Source organism: Felis catus, chromosome C2, assembly GCF_018350175.1.
Source record: "Felis catus isolate Fca126 chromosome C2, F.catus_Fca126_mat1.0, whole genome shotgun sequence".
Classification (NCBI taxonomy): Eukaryota; Metazoa; Chordata; class Mammalia; order Carnivora; family Felidae; genus Felis; species Felis catus.
In genome coordinates this window covers 61,160,937-61,183,404 of record NC_058376.1, presented here as the reverse complement: position 1 = coordinate 61,183,404, position 22,468 = coordinate 61,160,937, and the positions used below count along the sequence as shown (strand labels likewise).

Below are 22,468 nucleotides of genomic sequence, written 5' to 3'. Positions count from 1 at the left end.
TGAAAAAGTTCTTGCCTTAGTGTTGATGGCTGCTGACTGATCAGGGTGCTAGCTGCTGAAGGGCTGGGTGACTGTGGCAATTTCTTAAAATAAGACAACAATGAAGCTTCTGCATCTTACTTTTCGCAAATAATTTCTCTGTAGCATGAAATGTTGTGTAATAGCATTTTACCCAGAGTAGAAGTTTATGTCACATTTTAAATCCTTATTGTTTCAACGGTCTTCTTGGTATCTTTACCAGGAGTAGATCCCATCTCGAATGTTCTTAATGCCATCTAGAATGGTGAATCCTTTGCAGAAGGTTTTCAATTTACTTTGCCCAGATCCACCAGAGGAATCACTATCTATTGCAGCTATAGCCTTACAAAATGTATTTCTTAAACAGTAGGACTTGAAAGTCAAATGACTCATTGATCCATGGGCTGCAAACTGGATACTGTGTTAGCAGGCATGAAAACAACATTAATCTCACTGTCCATCCCCATCACAGCTCTTAGGTGACCAGGTGCATTCTTAATGAGCGGTATAATTTTGAAAGGAATCTTTGTTTTGTTCTTTGTTTTTGTTTTTTTCTGAGCAGTAAATCTCAACAGTGGGTTTAAAATATTCAGTAAACTATGTTTAAGCACATGTGCTCTCATCCAAGCTTTGTTGTCCCATTTACAGAGCATAGGCAGAGTAGATTTAGCAGAACTCTTAAGGGCTGTAGATTTTTTGGAATGGTAAGTGAGCATTGGCTCTGATTTAAAGTCACCAGCTGTCCTAGACCCTAACAAGAGAGTTAGACTCTTCTTTGAAGCTTTCAGGGATTGACTTCTCCTTTCTAGGTATGAAACTCCTAGATGGTATCTTCTTCAAATAGAAGGCTGTTTCATCTGCATTGAAAATCTGTTGTTTAATGCAGCCACCTTCATCTATTATCTTAACTAGATCTTCTGGATAGCTTGCTGCAGCTTCTACAGCAGCACCTGCTGCTTCACCTTGCACTTTTATGTTAAAGATGAAAAGAGGGCTTCTTTCCTTGAACTTCATGAACCAACTTCATAGTTTCAGACTTTTCTTCTGCAGCTTCCTCACCTCTCTCAGCCTTCCCAGAATTGAAAGTTAGGGCCCTGCTCTGGATTAGGCTTTGGCTTAAAGGAGTGTTGTGGCTGGTTTGATCTTCTATTCAGACCCCTGAAACTTTTTCCGTATCAGTAATAAGACTGTTTTATTTTTTTATCATTTCTGTGTTCACTGGAGTAGTTTTTCATCATTTCATAAGTATTTATTTATTTTTTTAAAATTTGCCCTCAAGAACTTTTCCTTTGCATCCAAAATTTGGCCAAGCAAGAGGCCTAAACTTTGGTCTATCTTGGCTTTTGACATGACTTCCTCACTAAACTTAATCATTTCTATCTTTTGACTTAAAATGAGAGCCATGTGACTCTTCCCTTCACTAGAACATTTAGAGGCTGTCTTGAGGTTATTAATTGGTTTAATTTCAATAATGTTGTGTTTCAGGGAATAGGGAGGCCCAAGGAAAGGGAACAAGATGGGGGAATGGTCAGTGGAGCAGTCAGAACACATACAATCAGAAGACATACAACATTTATCAATTAATTTTGCTGTCTTATATGGGTACAGTTGGTGTTGACCCAAAATGATTATAATAGTAACATCAAAGAGCATTTATCACAGAGCAACAAATATAATAATAATGAAAAATTTTGAAATCTTGCAAGAATTATCAAAATATGACACACAGACATGAAGTGAGCAAATGCTGTCAGAAAAAAAATGGTACTGATAGATTTGCTCAATGTAGTGTTGCCACAAATTTTCAATTTGTAAAAACTGCAGTATCTGTGAAGCAGAATACAGTGAAGCACAATGAAACAAGGTATGCCTATACAGGGTAAAGCAAACATTTTATCACATTACTCTGTGACCTTTGAGTTACCTGCATAGTTCCCGGCATATGATAACTCTCGGAAAATTGTTCAATTCTAAGTTGAAAAATGAATATGCTAATCAAGTCATGATATAATATGCTAATTAAGGTGATGATCTCACGGCTCATGAGTTCAAGCCCCGCATAGGGCTCTGTGCTGACAGCTCAGAGCCTGGAACCTGCTTTGGATTCTGTGTCTCCCTCTCTCTCTCTGCCCCTCCCCTGCTCACATTCTGTCTCTGTCTCTCTCAAAAATAAATAAACATTTAAAAAAAATAGGGTGTTGACTCCATGAAGCCATTTTACATTTAAGAAAAAAATTATTGTGTTGAATCCGGGAAGCCATTTTCTAGAATTCTTAAAGATAGTATTCATCAAACTTGTATTTGTTTTCTTTGTTTTTTTTTCTATATCTTAATGTTTTTCTTATTTACTTTACATTATAAATCCTTTTAAATATTATGTTTTTTTCCTTTCATTTTTCATACCTCATTCCTCCAAATAAAGATTTCTTTATTAAAGAATAAAATTTGGAAAAACTTAAAAGTCTCAAAGAAAAATATTTATATCACCATATTGGTTCACTTTCTCCCAGTCTTTTCAAAGGTTTTAGTTTTAATGATTACACTATGTTGTGTCTAATATTTAAATTTGACTGAAAATATAGGTGGCTTTTCCATTTTAATAGCTACAGCATATTCTACTGAGTAGATATACCATAGTGATTTAGTCATTATACTTAGATATTTAAATTGTTTCCAGATTCAGCTATTTTTAAAAAGAATATGATGAGCTTTTTGTGTAGAAAGTTTTTTTCCCCTAGTATTTAGTTTGTTTCCTTAGGATAAATTCCTAGATTTGGAATAAAGTCATATGTTTTGACCGTGACAATGCCCTTTTTAGATCTCTTTTCAAGAGAAGCTGTTCTCGACAGTATGGGTAGTTAGCAGCTTCCAGATGCCATACTTTTAGGTTCACCAAAGCACTCAGGCATCCATGTGCTTACCCTGGGCTGCTCCTAGGCAGTAACCAACCTTATTTGGAATACTCACTCTTTGCACTTGAGATTCTTCTGAGGGGCAGTTTTGACTCAAGGATTTCCCACCAACCTGGCTGAGACTTTCTCAGAGCTGCTCTGCGTGCAAAACTTTTCTCCCCTCTTTTCTTTTATCGGTGTCATACTTGCATCACAGCCTCAGAATTCTCCTTGCCTAAGTCTCTCACTCTTTATCATTCACAGTCTATTGCCTTAATAAGTATCCCACACACCCAATTGGCATTGGCACCAGAGGACCCAAACCGACACAGCAGATAATCATTATTCACACTCTTGATACAGAGTGCTTGATTTTCCTTCAAAAAACTTTGTACCAGTTTCCATCCTCACTGAAGTGTAATTTTTCAACACTGGATTTTTCTTTCCTTTTTTTTTTTTTTAACTTTCATTGATTTGATAGATGAAAGAATTGTATTTCACTTTTTAAATTTGTATTTCCTTCATGAGATTAAATATCTCTTGTTTTTCATTTGAGATCTATTAAAATTTATTCATTTTTTCACTAAAACTTTTCATATAGTTTATATTTATAATACCTATTTTTAAATACTTCTTTTTGACAGTGTATTTAAATGAGAGTCTCATTCAATACTCATTTACCAGTGGCTGAGGTAAATTAAGAACATGTAACAAATATCATGATCACTGATTACTCAAGGCTAAACTAAGACCATAGATGCTATTTATGATTTTCTAGCAGCAGCAGTAATAGAGAGTCAGGCCTTCTGTAGGTCTCTAGGGAAGGCCTAGCGTTTTAACATTTAACATTTAACATAACTACACTGTGTGTATGTCTGTGCACGTGCATGTGCCTGTGCATGCACACGTGTGAGTATGAGGATGTGTGTAACTATGTCGAGTTTGCTGGGTGAGAGTTAAGGCTTCACTTTGTTGTCTTTTATATTTTTCTGTTAGTAATCTTGCTTTTTTCTTTTGTTTTTCTTCCACTATCTTTCCCCCACCTTTATTTCTAAGATGTCCCTGATCATCCAATCCTTATTAGGTTAAATTATGCACGTGCCAATCTCTGTGTCCCCAAACACACATAGCTAATCGAGGATAAAACCATTTATTGTAAATTTACCTCTAGAATGAATCCTCCTTTCTCTGATTTTGAGGATGGATAGATGCTCATTATGATCTGGTAGACAATTATAACATGCGCATTTAGAGTGTAGGTGGATAGCATAGTTCTCCTTGTTAGGTGTGAAGACTTTTATTTTACTCATTTAAAGACAAAGATTTAAATGTGCTTGTTTAAATTCAACAAGCCCTTAGAGCCATGAGGCCTTGGGGGTAAGAGGTGCTTAAAACCAAATAGCACAGGAGCTGAAGAAGTAATTATATGCCAGAGTGAAGATAGAGCTGAACAAAGAGTGAGCTGATCAGGGAACAGGGGATGGAAAACTGAATTATGTCCCAGGTATCCACAGACCAAGAAAATAGAGTAGGAAATATGCTTCTTCCTACATTTTACCAAGTTTTATAAACGACAGTGCTTTTCAGATGGTTTGCTAATCTGATTTCACCTTTAAAAAAAATTTTTTTTTGCTTTAATTTAAATTTTAACAATCTGAATTGGCAGGGTGTTTTTAGTGAAGAAGAGAAAGACTTCATCATATCAAAAATACTCTGAATTTGAGGTGGCAGGAAATAAAAATAATAACATTTCAATGTTCTTATCTCCCTGAAGACCAGCCTGTAAAAGCCACCTTTCCTCCCCTACTATTCCAAAGGGTGGCATGGTGGGAAAGGGATTTCAGGCATTCTAAGTGGTGAGCTTTACTTCATATTAAAGACTTAAAATGTCTCACATTCCCTAATCGATGAGAATGTGGTGGGGAGGAGGCAGAGAGAATTATTCCTTGTTCCAAATCCTTTCCCAGGAAATCTGGCCTATGGTTTAAGAAATGACTCTAAGACTAGGTAGGAGGGCCCTCAAGTGACCATAAACCCACACTGATTGTTTTTTCATTTCTCTTAAAGGTGATGGTTCATTTTTTGATGAAAATAAAAACCAAAACTGTAAAAACTGATGTTGACAGGCTCGTCAATTTGACTACAAAAAAAAGGAGGTTGTTTAACATTTTTTTAGAAAAATATACAAGTATATGTTCTTACCTATGAAAATCCTTTTGAAACTTAAGAAATTGTGAAGTTTTGATGTTAAGAAATACAAATTCCATTTTAGAAACCAGTGTTGAAGTCTGTTTCTCCATAGCATTATAAAAAGACAAAAAGTTCCAAGTTAGCAAGGGATTTCTGAGCTTCTGAGCAAATAAGGAAATGCATTTTGCTCTGTTATTTTATTTATTTATTTTACTAAACAGTGTACAAATTGAAAAGAAGGTGTCAGTATGATACCTTTTTATAGAAGACTAAAAAGAAAAAAAAGAGAATGGAAAGAAGGACCACAGCATGCTTATTTATATCTTGAATGCAGCTCTCGCTTAAGTTACTCTGGAATGGTAAGAAGAGGAGAATAAAAGGACCCCAGTCATTTATTTATTCAATAAATATGTATTAAGCACCCAATGTGTTCCAGGTAGAGAGACTGTAGTCAAAAATTTATAAGACAAATATCTGATTTGGAGGACCTTACATCCAATGGGAGGAAAAGGGGGAATATCAGGAAAGGGGACATGGAGCTTTCAATAGAGAGCCAGCTGCGCTGATGGGAGTAAGCAGAGATTTGGGAAGTGATGCACAGCAGGGTTAGAGAAGGCATTCCTGAGGAGGAAATAGCTAAGTTTAGCTAAAGGGTGAAGGGGAGTTTGCCAGGGAAGAGTCTGGCAGATGGGTGAGGAAGAAATGAGTATATGTCAGGGGAGAAAAAAAGTATGTAGAATTTCAGTAATTCAGTGGCTTGATCATATTTGTGTGTTGAGAGAGAGAGAGAGAGGGAGGGAGGGAGGGAGGGAGAGAGAGAGAGAGAGAGAGAGAGAGAGAGAGAGAGAGAGAGAGAGAGAGATTGGGCAATTACATAAGAGGGGCAGAAGCCCTAAGGCAGAGGGTTTCAGTGACAGAGAGGTGGGTGGGTAAATGATGGATTGAAGTTGGTCCTTTCCTTTGGCATTGGTAGGGAAGGGGGAACAGATGGATATTAGCAGAATTGGTTTGTAAGTAAGCTACCAAAGATCTAATGACCTTTATATTCTCACTAGGATGGGTAGCAGACACTGAATGGACAGAGGGTGTAGTGTTAGATTTCAGGAAGAGGGAAGATTTGAAATAGATATCATATACAAAAGTGGAGAGATGTTGCTTAGGGAAACAGAGGAGCACTGTTCAGCAGCTTTGGGCCCAGCTAAGCGTGAAGGGAGTAGTTACAGTCTGTGCATTTATAAGACCCTCTGTAGCTTCTGAACTCTAGGAGTGGAGAAGGCAGGTGCTCCAGAATTGGTCTTCACCAGTGTCCGCACTCTTTTTGTTTCTCCCCACCACTCCTATCTTGTCACTGAGGACTTATGGCTGATACATGTGACTTTCTCCCAGGCTTTTTTTCTGGATGTTGAGCGAATATGTTGAGCAGGCTTCAAGTGCCAAAGAGCTAATGTCACTAGAAGAAGCCTTAAGCAAATAATTGGTGGCAAGTTGTTGGATAAATTAAGACCCTCACCCTTTACATGGGCTAACTGTCAGCATGTTCTGCACTGTTTGCCAAAATGTCCCAGTAAGATTGAGCTCCAATTCACCATAGCAGTAAGCTGCTTAATAAATGTACCCCTTATGGACTTCCTACATGTTTCATTTATGGCTGTGTAACAAACTACCCCCAAACTTAGTTACTTCAAACAATAAGGGTCTATTTCTTATAGCACTGTGGGGTGGCTGGACTTAGCTGGGGTATTCTTCTTTCCTGCCTACTGATACCAGAGGTCACACATGTAACTGCACTTTACTGCAAGCCTGTTTCAGTCAGGAATATCCATAATGGCTTTGCTTACCAAAGTCTGAGGCCTCAGTGCAGTGGCTAGAATAGCTGGGGTCTGTCTGAACCTCTTTCTGTCTGCATGGCTTCTTATCATTCACCAGTCTAGTCAGAGCTTCTTCACATGGTGTCTGCATCTCAAGACAGCAAAAGAGGAGGCCGCCAGGACTCTTCCAGCCTTTGTTCAGAACAGGCACAGTGTGACCTCTGTTGCAATCTGTGGTCAAAAGGTCAAAGTCCAACCCTGATTCAAGATGAAGGGAAACAGACTCTGCCCCCCCCCCCATTTAAACATAATTTATTGTCAAATTGGCTAACTACAGTATGTAAAGTATGCTGTTAGTTTTTGGGGTAGATTCCCATGGTTCATCGCTTACATACAACACCTAGTGCTCATCCCAAGTGCCCTCTTCAATGCCCATCACCCATTTTCCCCTCTCCCCCCAACCCCCTATCCACCTTCAGTTTGTTCTCTGTATTTAAGAGTCTCTTATTAAACTTTGCCTTTTGAAATGAGGGGCAACATTCAACAACAAGGACCTGAGGAACTGTTGATGCTGACAGTCTATTTCCCTTCTCTGCTTCACTTCCTTTATTCCCTACTAGTGTTTCCTGGGGTTGTCTCCCAAATAAACTACTTACACTAAATTTCCCATCTTAGAATCTCAACCAAGAGAGCTTGGTAAATGAAGCAAAATCAGAAAGTGAATGGAGGGTATTAACAAAAGAAGAAAGTGATGTGTTATGGGGTTGGGACTAGGATAGAAAGACAATATAAAAGGGGTTCAAAGAGTAGAAAATTTATGAGGCCTAGGGTTTGACAATATCTGTGATATCAAAAAACTAGACATGATAAGTATGGCTTGGAGAGAAGCCTGGAAGGAAAGGAGACTATAGTCATAGATCCAACAGTGATAGAGTGCACCCTGGGGACTCCAAAGAACAGAAACCAGTGGAACAAAAACATGATTTCATTGATCAGCCTCTGTACAGGCTGCTGCCACTATCTTAGTTGTGAGGCTCAGCACTTTTGAAATCAACTCTCTTGGTTGTACATAGGCAAATACTCCTTCAGTTTGTTTTGTTATAGGTGATCCATGACACTAGACCTGGAGAGGAGGTGACCATTAACACAATCAGTGCACAACCCCTGAACAAGTTGCCCGAAAACAGCTTGAGGGGACTCTCCTGCCAACCAGAGCTGCGATCCTAAGGAAGTATGCTACCTTTTAAAAGTGGATAATGAACAAAAATAAGATGTATGGGAAAGAACAGGTGCTTCAGAGTCAAATTGGGATGACACATGATGTCACAAAAATAACTTGGTTTTTTGAACTCCACTCCTTTCTTACATCACATGGGATTAATACCTCCTTTGATTGTGATAATTAAATAGCAAAACATTTGCTAAGTGGCTAGCCCAAAACAGAGCGTAACTAAATATTGGTTTCCTTTTTTTCATTCTTCCTTCCTCCATCCAAAAAGCAAGATTCACAGGCAAAGTGTGACATACCCTCTCTTTCTACTATTCATAGCTTGTTTCTGAAGAAGCACAACATGAGTGATCTACAATATGGTACCGAGGTGGCCTCAACAGGTCACTGTGTCTCTCTTAGATCTTGTTCACTAGGAAGCAGGGACTAGGGGGACTCTAACTAGTGGCAAGTGCCCAATCTGAGGAATTTTTTTTTTTTTTTTTAGTTTGAATGGAGAGCAAGAGGATTCATTTGTAGTAAGTAGCCACACAATCTGCTTGGATGGTATTTGGCATTCATATGGATATTGGCAAGAAATAAGCTTCATCTGAACTCTGTTGCGCTCTTATTCATTTTGTTAAAACTGATTTTCAAAATATTACAGCGATATTCAAGTAAGGATAAGGGAAATTCTCATCACTTGATTTATGTTTGTAGATTTTTGTGAATTGTAAATTAAACTTGCAAGCTCTTGGCTAAAGTATTTGCCTCTTCATTTCAAAGGAAGGAGTTAAAATTCTGATTCTTATCATTAGTGTGATTATAGATTAATTTGTTCTTACTGTCCTTTCAAAACAAAATGAAGACCAGTGATATTTGAGTCCAACCATTTCACATTTAAATAGAATTATTTAGAAAGGATGCAACTGAATTGCACATATGACCTATATAAATAGGCTTTTAGGGAATAGAAAGTTGTAAACAGGAACTTGAAGGTAATTTTGTCCTCGTCTTCAGGTTTAATTTAGCCTGCCAGAATTTGTAAACTGATAAAAACCTGTTACTTGTTCATATAATTTCTGCTTATATTGACATGGTCGTGAGGTGGAAAACTTGACAAACTCAAAATTTCTTCTTCTATGGTTTTGCTCATATTTCCTTAACTTGGAAGAATCTTGTTCCCATAACAGAAAACTTACTTCACTTCTCTCCTTTCTCAGCTCCCAGCTGCACAGAATCATCCTTGGGTCCTTTCAGGATAGGAATATAGGAATTTTATCTTCCAAGTTGCCACCTGTCAGATCTTCAACTAATTGCTGGTCTTCTAGGTCCACAGCTCTGCCTGTTTCTCCAGGCTCCTCTAGCAATCCCCCTATTTCCCGCTTCACTAGCTAACTCTGAGTGTCCTTCAGGCTATCTGGTTGGCCACCTCCTGCAGTGTGATCCTCATCCCCACTTTTTAGTTCTCTGCTGGGAGCAAAGCCTGAAGCACAGGGTTCTCTGTTTTCCTCCTTCATTGTATTTACCTTTTCCTGCTATGCACTATTCTTATTTATGTCTGGATGCCTTCTAGTATGCATTGCCTCTGATAAATTATAAACTCCCTAAAGGCAGGCATAAAATTCTTTCTTATATGTATGTGTGAACAGTGAACAGTATAGCACCTTGTACCAACCAGGTGTTTAATGCATATTTGTTAAGGTTATTTGAATGAATGTAATTCAGGCAGTTCTAAAGAACATTGCACTGCTTATAACACTTTTTGGTTCTAAGCAGTGTTTTTTTTTTAACTTATTTATTTAAATTCAAGTTAGTTAATATACAGTGTGCTATTGGTTTTAGGACTAGAACCCAGTGATTCATCACTTACATATAACACGTAGCGCTCAGCAGTTTTTATAAGGAGATACATCTAAAATTCTCAGAATCTTAAACAATATTGTAACATCATTTCCTTGAAATTCATAATAAATGTCCAATTGCTTAATCTTCACATTTAAAATTATGTTAACACACCGTTCACGAAATTATCCCACTCACCTGAAGTACTGATGTAAATACAGTTCTTATCTTTGGAGACAAGGCAACTTCAGATGTCAGTTGATGATTTACTTGAAATTGTATGTGGAAGCCCTGCCTAACTCTCCTTTGTGATGAGGATAATCTATCTCTTCCTAAATCTTTTCCATAGGCCTGGGATCTGAGGAATTTGCCAGATCTGTTATGCAGAAATCATACAATAATGCCCATACCATTGAAAAATCCAGAAATAACACTATGTATATAGTCATAGAATGCTGCAGTTAGAGAGTGGAAACCATGTGTTCTGGCCTCACATTTCAGATAAGCAAATTAAAGCCTTGATAGGTGAAGGGACTTGTCCAAGATCCCTCGGCTGCTTGATGGTGGAACCATATCTTCTGATAGCTGAAGGTATATTTCATTGTACCCTGATGCAGTTAGATCCAGAGGTATACCAAAGGGGAAAGGAGTATAGTGAAATTACTTCCAATGCTAGATCTCTTGCAGAAATTAGATTTTTGCTGAGTTTTCAATGAGGTTTTTTTTCTCATTGCCTGATATTATCATGTCCTATAATGTATCAAGTCTGGAAACAGATCTTGTAACGATAAAGATGTATGGGCTCTATTTTCATCTATAAAGTGAATGTGCTTTAGTTTCATTTAAAAAAAGTTACATTTGAGTAGGTGCTTGTTTCTAATTTAGAAAATATAATTTAGTTGGGAACTTAATCATTGTCAGTTCTTGAGACAGTTTTTCAAACTTTAAGATATGTTGTGGGTTAATGTAAATCTTGACAAAAAAAAAAAACCCTTTTGAACAGAAGTTCTTTTATCTATTTGTTTTCCTTACTTTGGTTCTGAGATTTGATGAAAAATGTTGGTCTTGGAACATATGACTGACATTTTTTCCCATTTCCAAAACTTTTGAGGATTTGATGTATATGAATTTCACTTTTATTCTTACTCATTTGGTGGCACATATTTTTTTAAATTTATTACCCACTTTATTGCCCCTTTTCTTCAGGTATTCAGGCCTCTTCCAGAAGCAAGTGACATATTACTAGCCCATTTACTACAATTTTTATCTATACTTCTTGATACTTTTTAAGAGCTTTCTGTTCCCCCAATTAATAATAATATATGAGTTTTGCTTCTGGTATAAAGAAAGAAACTTCTAACCAACACCCCACCTGCAAATAACAACTGAACAAAACTCTGAACAAAAGCAAAAAACAAAAGAAAAATAAAACAAAAAACAATACAATGATCGAAGGTTATGGAGAATGAACAATAATAGGAAGATTTTTGAGGAGAGTGAAACTTGGATTAAGCAACTGGAATGGGGTGGGGTGGTTTCACATTTTTGTGGCTTTTCCTGAGGGTAACTATAGCTCTGGTGGCAACAGGGCAACTGAACTCCAAAAGAAAACCCACTGCTTTCTGATTGGAGGAATCCTGGAAATGGGTACAGATGCCAGAGAATAAGGGGCAATTCAGGAAAGGAAAGAGATAGAGATGGGAGAATCTCAAATTCTGTATATAAACCCTGCCTAACTATGGCTGACTCCTGAAAAACATATGTATATGACATCCTGAAAGCAATCAACTGAGATCTGAACAGGACAGAGTTTGCAGTTTGAGACAAAGCAAGTTAATGGCCTGTTAAAACAAAAATATCACTACTCTTTGGCTCTATATACCAGAATTCACTGTATCCACAATAAACATTGAAAATGTCCAAGATAAAACCCTAATGAGTCAAATATGAACAAAACAAAACAAAAAACAAAAACTCTAAGGGAAAATCAATGGATAACAATCCTGAAAGGACCCAAATGTTGGAATTATCAGGCAAGAAAATTAAAGTAGCTATTCCAATGGCACCTTGGTGACTCAGTTACTTAAGCGGCCGGCTCTTGGTTTCGGCTCAGATCATGAACTCTGGTTCCTGAGTTCAAGCCCTGTGTCAGGCTTCATGCTGACAGTGCAGAGCCTGCTTGAAATTCTCTTTCCCTCTCTCTCTGCCCCTTCCCTGCTCACACACACTCTCTCTCTCTCAAAATAAATAAATAAACTTAAAAAAAAGTAGCTATTTTACCTGTGCTCAGTGAGGTGAAAGAGAATACTGTTGAAATGAATAAAAAGATAGGAAATCTCAAAGAGAAATGCATATATATTACATAAATATAATATATATAAACATATAACCAAATGGAAAATTTAGAACAGAAAAATACATTATCTGAAATAAATTATTAATAGGCTTAAGCATTAATAGAAGTGACAGAAGAAGTTGATGAACTTGAAGATAGTTCAATAAAAAGCATCCTATCTAGAAAGGAGTGAGAGAAAGAATGGAAAAAAATAAGTAGGACCTCAGAAGCCTGAAGGACATTTTAAAAGATCTAGCAAAAAAAAAAAAAAAAAAAAAAAAAGATCTAGCATATAGGTAATTAAAGAATAAGAATAGGGCAGAAAAAATATTGTAATTTTTTAAGAATAAAGGTCAAAACTTCCCAAATTTTGCAAGAGACATATATAGATTTTCAAGGTTTAGTGAACTCAAAACACAATACATTTAAGAAAACAATGTCTAAGAGTATCATAATAAAGCTGCTGAAAGCCAAAATTATATTGCATTCAAAATCAGATTTAGTTTTGTTTTTTTTTTAAATTTACTTTTAGAAAGATGAGGAAACAGTAGAAGGTAGTGTTTAAGTAATAGGCTTTAGTCTGCTAAAACTAAGCTCTGCTATTTATTAGCTAGATCTTTGACCTTGAGGTAGTTTCTTGTCTCAAAGAAAAGAGCATCACTTGAGCCTCATTTTCTTCTTTTATAAAATAGTGATAAAGATGAAAATAAAACTCCTTCACATGGCTGAATTATAGATTAAATTATATATATATATACATATATATATATACATATATATACACACACACACACACACATATATACATACATTATATATATATATATATACACACACACATATATATATACATACTACATATATACATACACACATATATATATACATACTATATATATATATATATATATATATATGTATATATATATATATGTATGTATATACACACACACAAACTCTTGAAAAAGCACCTGATAGGGGCTATATAAATGATAGCTGTTCTAATCTTTTTCCTGAGTGTTCTTTGCTTGGTTGTCTCTCTTAATTTTCATTATTGCAAATAATTTTCCTTTCTCATAACACCTTTATCTAGTGATTGTTAATAGTCTTATACAGTAAGTTGACATACTTTCCTGTTTTTGCTGGTAGTTTTTATAATAGAGACCGTAACTGGATTTGGAGGTTTACTAAAGTCTTTAAATGTATTTGGGCCATGAGTGTGTGTGTGTGTGTGTGTGTGTGTGTGTGTGTGTGTGTAGGTTTCTAACTCCCTATGTAATATTTTTATTTACAATAGTCTGTTTAGGTTTTCTGACTCCTCTCAAGCAAGTTAAAATTTTTCAATAAAATTGTCTTTTCATGGAAGTTCTAAAATAGCTTGAATATTTAGCTTAAATAATAGCATAAAGTTGTTCATGGTATTCAGTAATCGTTTTAAATCTCTAAACAGATTTGTTCTTTTTTTTTTCCTTTTTAATGCTGTTTATTTGTACCTTCTCTTTTTAATAAAACTTCCCAAAATTTTATTAATCTTTTCAAAGAACCAAATTTTATTTTGTTGACTATCTGTATGTTTTTTTATTTCACTTATTTCTGATACTATTTTGTAATTTTTCTGCTCTTACATTTTTGGTTTTACTTTATTCTACCTTTTCTAACTTGATGATTTTAGTTTTTTTAAACATAAAAATCTATAGCTATACATTTTTCTTAAGCTGCATCCTGTGAGTTTTGTTGTTTTATTCATTTTCATTAAGTTCTATTTTTTTTCTGTAATTTTTGAATTTTCATTAGTCTTTGACCCATGATTTTTATGAAGCTTTAATTTAAGAAAAATTCCAGTTATTCCAGGTATTTAGGGGGCAAGACTATAAATTTAACTGTGCTTAGAGGAGATAATTAATGATTTTAATTATTTAGTATGTGTTAGGACTTACTTTGTGGCTTGACATAAGGTCAATTATTGCACATTTTTTATGCGTGCTTTGAAGTTATGTGTGTCTTATAATTCTTAGGTGTAGTGTTTTATATTTATAATTAGATCTGCCTTATTAAATTATCATTACTTTTTTTTGCCTGCTTTCTCTTAGAATTAATGATAGAAATATGACCAAATTTTGTACTATGATTAAGAATTTTGCTGTTTGTGTTTTATATATTTTACATCTGTGCTGTTAGATGCTTAAACAATTTACTATGTCTTGTTATGAACTGTTTCATTTTCATTATTTAATGACTATCTTTATTTTTTAATAATGCTTTTACCTAGAATCTGGTTTATTAAGGCTTAATATGCCTACCTCAGTTTTTACCTTTCTTGTAGTGTCAAACATTCTCTCTTGTTATGTATTAGCTAAGTCTCACATAAACAGCATTTAGTAGGACTTTTTAAAATTCAGGCTACCCTCATTCTCAAATACTTTTTAGACATATATTAGATCTTTTTATTCTGTCTCTTATATTCCTTAATGTCTTTTTATGTTTTTCACCCTTTTATTCTGAGTAAATTCCTTGGAATTATCTTTCAGTTCAGTAATTCTTCCTTTCGCTGCGTCTAATGTGATGTATAGCCTCATTTCAGACCTTAATTTTAATAAAAAATTCAATTCTATGAATCTCTTTATTTAAAAAAATTTTTAAATTTTTACTCATTTTTCAGAGAGAGAGAGAGAGAGAGAGAGAGAGAGAGAGCAAGCACATGTGCATGAGCAGGGGAGGGGCAGAGAAATAGGGAGGCACAGAATCCTAAGCAGGCTCTAGGCTCTCAGCACAGAGCCCGACATGGGGCTCAAACTCATGAACCATGAAATCATGACCTGAGCCAAAGTCGGACACTCAACCAACTGAGCCACCCAGAATCTCTTTATTTTTTAATCAAATCTACCTATTTAGGTTTTCCTCCTTAGTTTCACCCTTTTCTTTTTAAATTTCTTAGCATTTTAAACATTTTGCCCCACTAAATCTGAGATTACTGTTGTTACTTCTGTTCTTAAGACTGTGCTCTGTTCATTTTCTAACTTAATGATCATAATTAATATAAAGCACTTTTGTATCTTCTGACTTATTTATGGGAAAACCTTTCTTCATGTGTTTGATATTTTTGCTATGTGAGTTCTTTTTCATTGCAGTATGCTTTGTTGAAGTTGTTCTAGCAGAGTAGATTTGCTTCTTCTAGGTAGTCCAGGTATATTACTTGGTTGCCATTCTCTATGATTGCAGTTATCATAAACTTGCTTTGTGTCTCTGACTGAATATGCAATTACTGAATTGCATAAAACCCTTGAGTGTTGTGGCAGCATCATAGTAATATGCCAAATGCCCTGTCCTTTATATTCCTTTTTGTTTCTATCTTTTTGGAATTTTAATTTCTTTCTTGTGAGATCAAACATTTAAAAGACTCTGTTTGTATTTGTGTGTTTTCTCTTTTAAATGTAGCACCTCTGTGATATAAAAGGAACATTCCTCTATGAATCTAGCCTGACATTTTATAGGAAACAGAAGAGCATATTCCTCCTAGAAGGCCTTTCGACTTCTATTTCTTTGGCTTGAATACCTGTTCTCTAAGTATATCTTCCTAACTCATTCCCTGATTTATTTCAGGTCTTTACCTGAATGTGATCTTTCAATGATATCATCACCCATTACCCTTTCTAAAATTTTACCCCCCAATTCCTCCATCCCAACATTTATTTTCCTCTTCCTAGCTTTATTTTAATTCCTTAATATGGATGATTGTCTATTATTGTATATATTTTAGTTTTTTTTTCTTGCTTATTGCCACTTGCCACACAAAAATGTAATCTCCATGAGACCAGAAGTTTTCATCTATTCATTCCTGTATCTTTGCTGTCGAGAGAAATGACTGGTACATAGTAAATACTCAATAAATTTTTGTTTAATAAGTGAATGAAATATTCAGTGGCTGTATATTGGGTGCCTATCCCTGAACGAAGTCGTGATGCTATGAAAGATAGAAAAATAGACACGATTTCAGCCCTCATGAAGATGACAGTCTTGAAGAGAACATAGACTTTAGAAAACATTTTATCACCACAGGTGGGCAAATGCTATAAACTCAAAAGGACTCTTTTGGTAAACTTTTTGATACCAGGTCAGCATTCCTTGAGGTGCAAGTATGGAGCCATGGTGGTTACTTTTGGTATGCAGTGCATCTAAGACCTCTTATTCTCTTTTTTGATTTGTGTAAGAACAGTTCAAAGAATACACACACACACACACACGGATGAGAAAGACACTGATTTAGAAAACAGTTTTAACAAGGGAGCTGACATAAGTTTGACTAGAGCAGTGAGAAAAATGAAAGCACCTAAGAGTGGAAAAAAGAATTTCTAATGAAGTTCTCATGATACTGTTTCTTTTTCAGTGATGGTAGCCACTGTCTGATAAGCACAGAATGCAAAGAAAGGTCCTACTTCTACATTGTGCTGCCTTGTAATTGTACCTAAAGAGCAAGTACACATTTGCCTTTTATACCTCTGCAGGTAGTACATACAGGAGGATATGCTGTTACTTTATCATAGTAAATAATAAAGTTCGTGGCTATATTTACACGGGCTGAGTTTCCAGCACATGAAATCATGTGAAGAATGTTAAACCTCTAATATGTGTTTAATGTACATTTCAGTTGATTTTTCTCCTAACTATAAGAGTGGCAATTATTTTATTTATATGTGGGGAATGCTGTATCACGTAAGTGAAAAGCTAATAGATTTCTTGGCAATTTTTCTATCATGTTAAAATCTCTTTCCATTTCTGTTGTTATAGTCCTACTAGTCTGTCTTATGCTTTTTTTAGTTATAGTCCTTAGCACCTACTTGCTTTTATTCTGCCTTTGAGCTCTTGTTTCTTCCATTTTTCTCTATCCAAAATGTCTGTTCCTGGGCTTTTAGTCAAATCATCTCTCTGTCTTGCTGCAGACTGGCTGGCCAATGCAAAGGAACTAATTTGTAGCCAGCCCCTTTTCCTAAATGCCATAAATTATACTACCAGCTGCTTTCATATATATAATCTCATTCAATTGCCATTAAAAACTCTGTGTTTTAGATAAAATCCCCCCATTCTAAATAAGATAAAACAGTATTAGGAAGATTATGTAAGTTCCCCTAGGATACACACTTAGGAAGCTGGAATTCAAACCCAAACTTTTAATTGGAAGTGGTTGCTGTTCTCATTATAATTCCATTCCTTCTCCTAGATATTCCACCTTCAGCCTACCTAGAATTGCTTCTGAAGTTTTCCTGACTTGCTGTTGATTGAATGGAATTTATAATTAAAGCATTCTTATAGCACTGAGGTTTCCAAGTGGTAGACAGAGTTGGAATGTAGAAAAAACAATGGTAGGGGTAGCTGTTACCTACCAGATTTCACAGTCTCTTTTGATTGAAACCTGCTGCTCCAAGCCTCATATTTATACATCTGACTAATAGTAATTGAGTGTTTTTGTGTGTGTCAGGCACAAAACTAGACCCTGGATATGGAATGCCAAACTAAATAATGTGACCTCTATGGAGTGTACAACCTAGTTGGGGAAAGAGAGAATAAACACATAAACCCATGACCACATGAATAATCCAAACTGTCATAAATGCTACAAAAGAATAAAATAATGGCAGGATCTGTCTCAGAAACAATAGTTGGAGGTGGCCTCTCAGAGAGAATAGAAGCACGCAGTTGGTCAGGGACTGCGGAAATCTTCCAGGGCACTATGACTCAATGTGTCTGTGGACAAGAGGGATTTGGAGCATTCTCCCCTGCCTACCCTGGGGCCACACCAACCAGGCTTTCTAATCTGTTGTGAATATTTGAGACTAGGATTGTCATCATTTAGTTTTCTACAGAATAAGAGGAAAAGTAGGAGGGGAAAGTAAAAACAGGTTTGGAAGGTTAGTCCTTTAAAAGTTGAAAAAGAATTTGTTTAGGAATGTAATTCCTTAATTTTTTTTATGCAGTGTAAATTTTCTTAATCATCGGGAACAGATGGTAACCCAATTCGTTCAGTATTTCTTTAACCAATATTTAAGCCATACCTACTATTTTTTAGGTATTGTACTAAGGACTAGAGATGTAACAATGAATGAGACAAAACCCCTGTTCCCATGTCTTATATTAAAGGCAATTACAATGCAGTCTTATGATTATTATGACAAGATTAAGGACAGGGCTTCAGACTCTGGAGGAAGAAAATATCTAAACTGATACCCCAGGGATGTGTACATGCAGGTCAGTAGAATTTTCACATTGTCCAAGAATAAGTTCTTTCTGTAATCATAATGTCAAGTTATATTTGAGGATATGATTCCCAATTTTTATCTAAATTCTAGTTTTGTGCATTTTCTTGACTAGCTCTTAAACTTTGATTTAAAGAATTTAAATTTTAAGATATCATCTGTTTAATAAAACTATTTTCTCCTTAATAAACTGTGAAGTGTGGATTACAGAATAGAGTTATTTATAATATATTATAGATCAGGCTTCTATGTGAGAGTTCAAATTCATCATGTTTATACATAACATTTGATATTGTTTCATTTTAAGTGGTAGCCATTAATACTAGAAAAGTCAAACCTCACTTTTTTTTTTTTTTTTTAATAAGCTTAGGTTTTCATACAGGTAGTGGCTTCATTATAGCTGGTCTGACCTGAGGTCTAGACAGACCTGCTGTGCTCTTGGGTTAATGGGTGTTTATTGTATGGTTCCCTTTTCCTTCCTTATTACCCTTTATCTATTTCCATTTCACAGAATAGATAAATAGATAACTGTTGCTTCTCATACTTCCTCTTTCTGATAGGAAGATAGATTTTTTTATGTGTGAAGGGCTAAATCTAGCTTAGTAATTTATAAAAATAAGCATAATTAACTAGTTTTTTGAGTCTACTTTTAAAATTATAATTCCTCTTATTCTTCATAGGCTTTCTGTTCAGATAAAACCACAGAAATTGGGGCACCTTGATTTTAAAAATTAAATTGCCTCTATTGATGATTAAATTCAACATTTTATAATAACAATGTAACAATGATAGAGCACCAAGCTCAGCTCGGTAGTGGGTCCAAAAGTAAACACATATGAAATAAAATAAAAATATTTTGGATCACATAATGTCATTTCTCAAAATAGGTCAAACTTAAAATGTAAAGCACTTAAGATGTTCCTAAGGATGTTCACTAGGTCATTGGGGAAATGGTCTGCAGTCTAATTTAGGTTCAGAGTTCTTTTATGGAGCCACTGTCCCCTGCAGACCCTGCTGAGGCCCTTTTCAGTGCCTTAAATGAATTAGCTATTCAATTTATTAATGGCCCAGGAGGCACCACCGATTACCCCCCTCTTCCATGTCTAGTCAGGCCTAACCAGTATAGAGGGAAGATAAACTTTCCTGCACTTCACAGCATGGAATTGGACTTATTCAGTCCCCACTGGGGAATACAGCTGTGCCAGCCTGCAAGTAAAAAGAACTTAACACAAATCCTCTATAGTATATCTCCATCTGGAATGGTGCTGATAGCAACTTCACCCTCATGTGACCCAAACTATTCTAGGGACTCTCAAGATACCATTTAACAGTTCTAGATCTGTGCTGTCCTCCAAATCAAAACAGAACTCAGGACTGTCATAACAACATCATTATACACTCACGTATTCCAAACCATGAGAGAAAAACTGACTATAATATTTTTCATTGTATTTGCAAACTTTGTATTCTATGTGAGCTCAGGTCATTTGCAGGGTCTCTTTAGAAAACATGAAAAGGTGATTCTGCCACATGTTATTGTTAAGGGCCCACAACACCTTGGCCTAATTCCAGTTGAATAATTACATTCATGTCATCCTTATTTTCTATTTCCTGGATTGTTTCAGTTAAGTATGGAAAATAAACTTTCATTTTCACTCAGAAAAATGGGCATATATTACTGAGATCCTACTGCCTTCCTCTTCAGTAATAGGAATGGTGGTTTAAAAAGCTGGTTAGGGCTGGGTACTGTGGCTATTACTATTGTTACAGTGTTTTCCTGATTCAGAGATACTCTGCGAACATCCATACTGGCTCCTGGATGAGCTGTGGAAGATAGAGTGATATCTTGAGTAAGCTTTCTTTCTATCTCCTTACTTGCTGTTTAGTTTACCACTTTAACTTAAAGGGACAGACATCCTCTCTTTTTCTCACACAACTAGGGCCAAACTAATAGCCTCCCTTCAGCAATGCTCACTTTATAGCAGGAACTGTGCTGGTTCCATTACATGCCTTTAACATGTAATACGCACAAACAATCCTATAGGGTAGGAAACGTGATCTTCATTTGACAGACAGGGAAAATGTCACTTGCTCAACACCACACAGTTGAAGAGCGGGAGCTGGAATTCAATTGCAGGTTTGTCTGATGGCAAAAGCTAATCTCGTAACCACCGTGCTACCTCATATAACTCTCATGCTGTCCAGAACTCTGGACAGAACTACAGATAATTGGTCATATGAGTAGCTTCTCTCCATTCTTGGCACCACTTCACACAGGCTGACCCCATTGACCGAACCTCAAAACCATCGTGTGTCACTCGCTTCAGAAGGGCACATGATGGTTACATTATGCTTACAGGCCAAAAGGAAGCTGAGCTGCTATTAAGAGAAACTCTGCTGCATCACTTTATCTGCACAACAAAAATGGTCTTACCCACCTCCATCACCACCTTCTGCTGTTAGAGATCCCCTCAGCATTTAGTCTGTCCACTCCTATCTCCTTTCCTTTCCCTGGTAGTATTGTAACAGTACATTTGGCAAGGTTAGCAAGTAACCACTTATTTACTTTAGTTGCCAATAAATAACTATAGCTGTTAATAATTGTGCATATGTTTTGTGTGGCCTTACGTAATCTGAGACAAGCTTAGTTAGACATCTGGCATCTGAGGTTGGGTTAATATGCCTTCATAACTGGTCTCCTGTTATATAATTCTGTATTAACAAAAAATAGATCATGTAAGAAACAAAACTAAACACTTAATTTATTAGGGTATTTTATAAGTGATACACACTCATGTACTCATGACATTTTCTTGAATGTTACCTAAGTATCAGTTGTTGTGCACTAATATGAAAGGAGATGTCTGATATATGCTTTCTTGTTTTAAAATGTACCATATCTGGGGCGCCTTGGTGGCTCAGTTGGTTAAGTATCCGACTTCAGTTTAATCTCACAGGTTTGCGAGTTCAAGCCTCACGCTGAGCTGTCTGCTGTCAGCACGGAGTCTGCCCCAGATCTTCTGTCTCCCTCTCTCTGCCCCTCCCCTACTCATTCTCTCTCTCTCTCTCTCTCTCTCTCTCTCTCTCTCTCTCAAAAATAAGCATTTAAAAAATAAAAAATAAAATGTACCATATCTGTTTAAATACAGATGTTTAAATACCTTAAACTGTATTGTGTTATATGAGCTATATGTACCTATTTTTTATTTTGGTTTTTTGTTTTTAAGACTTTATTATTTAAGAACAGTGTTGGATTGACAGCAAAATTAATAGGGAGGTGTGTGAACATATTTGTTAGCGCTGTTACATAGTTAGCTCTATGAGGGTAAGATATGTTCTGTTTTATCTGTTAGCATATCATAATGCCAAATACAACCCTTGCGTGTACTAGATGCTCACTAAATATTGTTGACTTAGTGAATAAATTAGTCTGTAATAGGTTGAACAGATTTGCAGTCCTAAATTGTTCTTGCCATCATTTCACTCTGCATAATTAAAGAAGTTTAACTAAGATGATTAAAAATGTGTTATTGAATTACTGGTGTAGATTCTAAAGCAGTGGGATGAAAGAGACCCTGGCCGTACCCCTCTGAGGAAGCAGTGAATGAGTTTCTCACTGTGGGTATACTTTGTGGATTTTATGTGTGACTGAATTAATTTACTTCACTTATGAAGGTTAGATTTATGATTTCCATATGGCAGTCTGTAACTTTTTTCTTTTATTCCTACCCTACCAACTAATATTTTTTCCTATTATAAAACTAATGTTTACTGTATAGTTTTACTATATACAAAACTAAAAAAGCAAAAATTAAAATTATCCATAGTCTTATCATCCAGATATAATCACTCAATATTTTTGTGTGTTCTTTCTGTTTTTGTACTCATCTACACAATTGCAGTATGTCTATGCAACTGGTACCCTA

At 35.8% G+C, this 22,468-nt stretch overlaps 1 protein-coding gene across 40 annotated transcripts in view; it reads left to right on the top strand.

Annotated features, from left to right (window-relative positions):
• Positions 1-22,468, top strand: part of ZBTB20 (zinc finger and BTB domain containing 20) — a 789,483-nt gene that overhangs the window by 183,082 nt on the left and 583,933 nt on the right. For 3 of the 40 annotated variants that reach the window (XM_045036367.1, XM_045036365.1, XM_045036376.1), the window contains one exon: positions 8,623-8,653. The exons of the other annotated variants lie outside the window; for them this stretch is intronic. The gene's annotated coding sequence lies outside the window, so the exon portion shown is untranslated. The remainder of the gene's footprint in view (positions 1-8,622; positions 8,654-22,468) is intronic. 40 annotated transcript variants of the gene reach the window in all.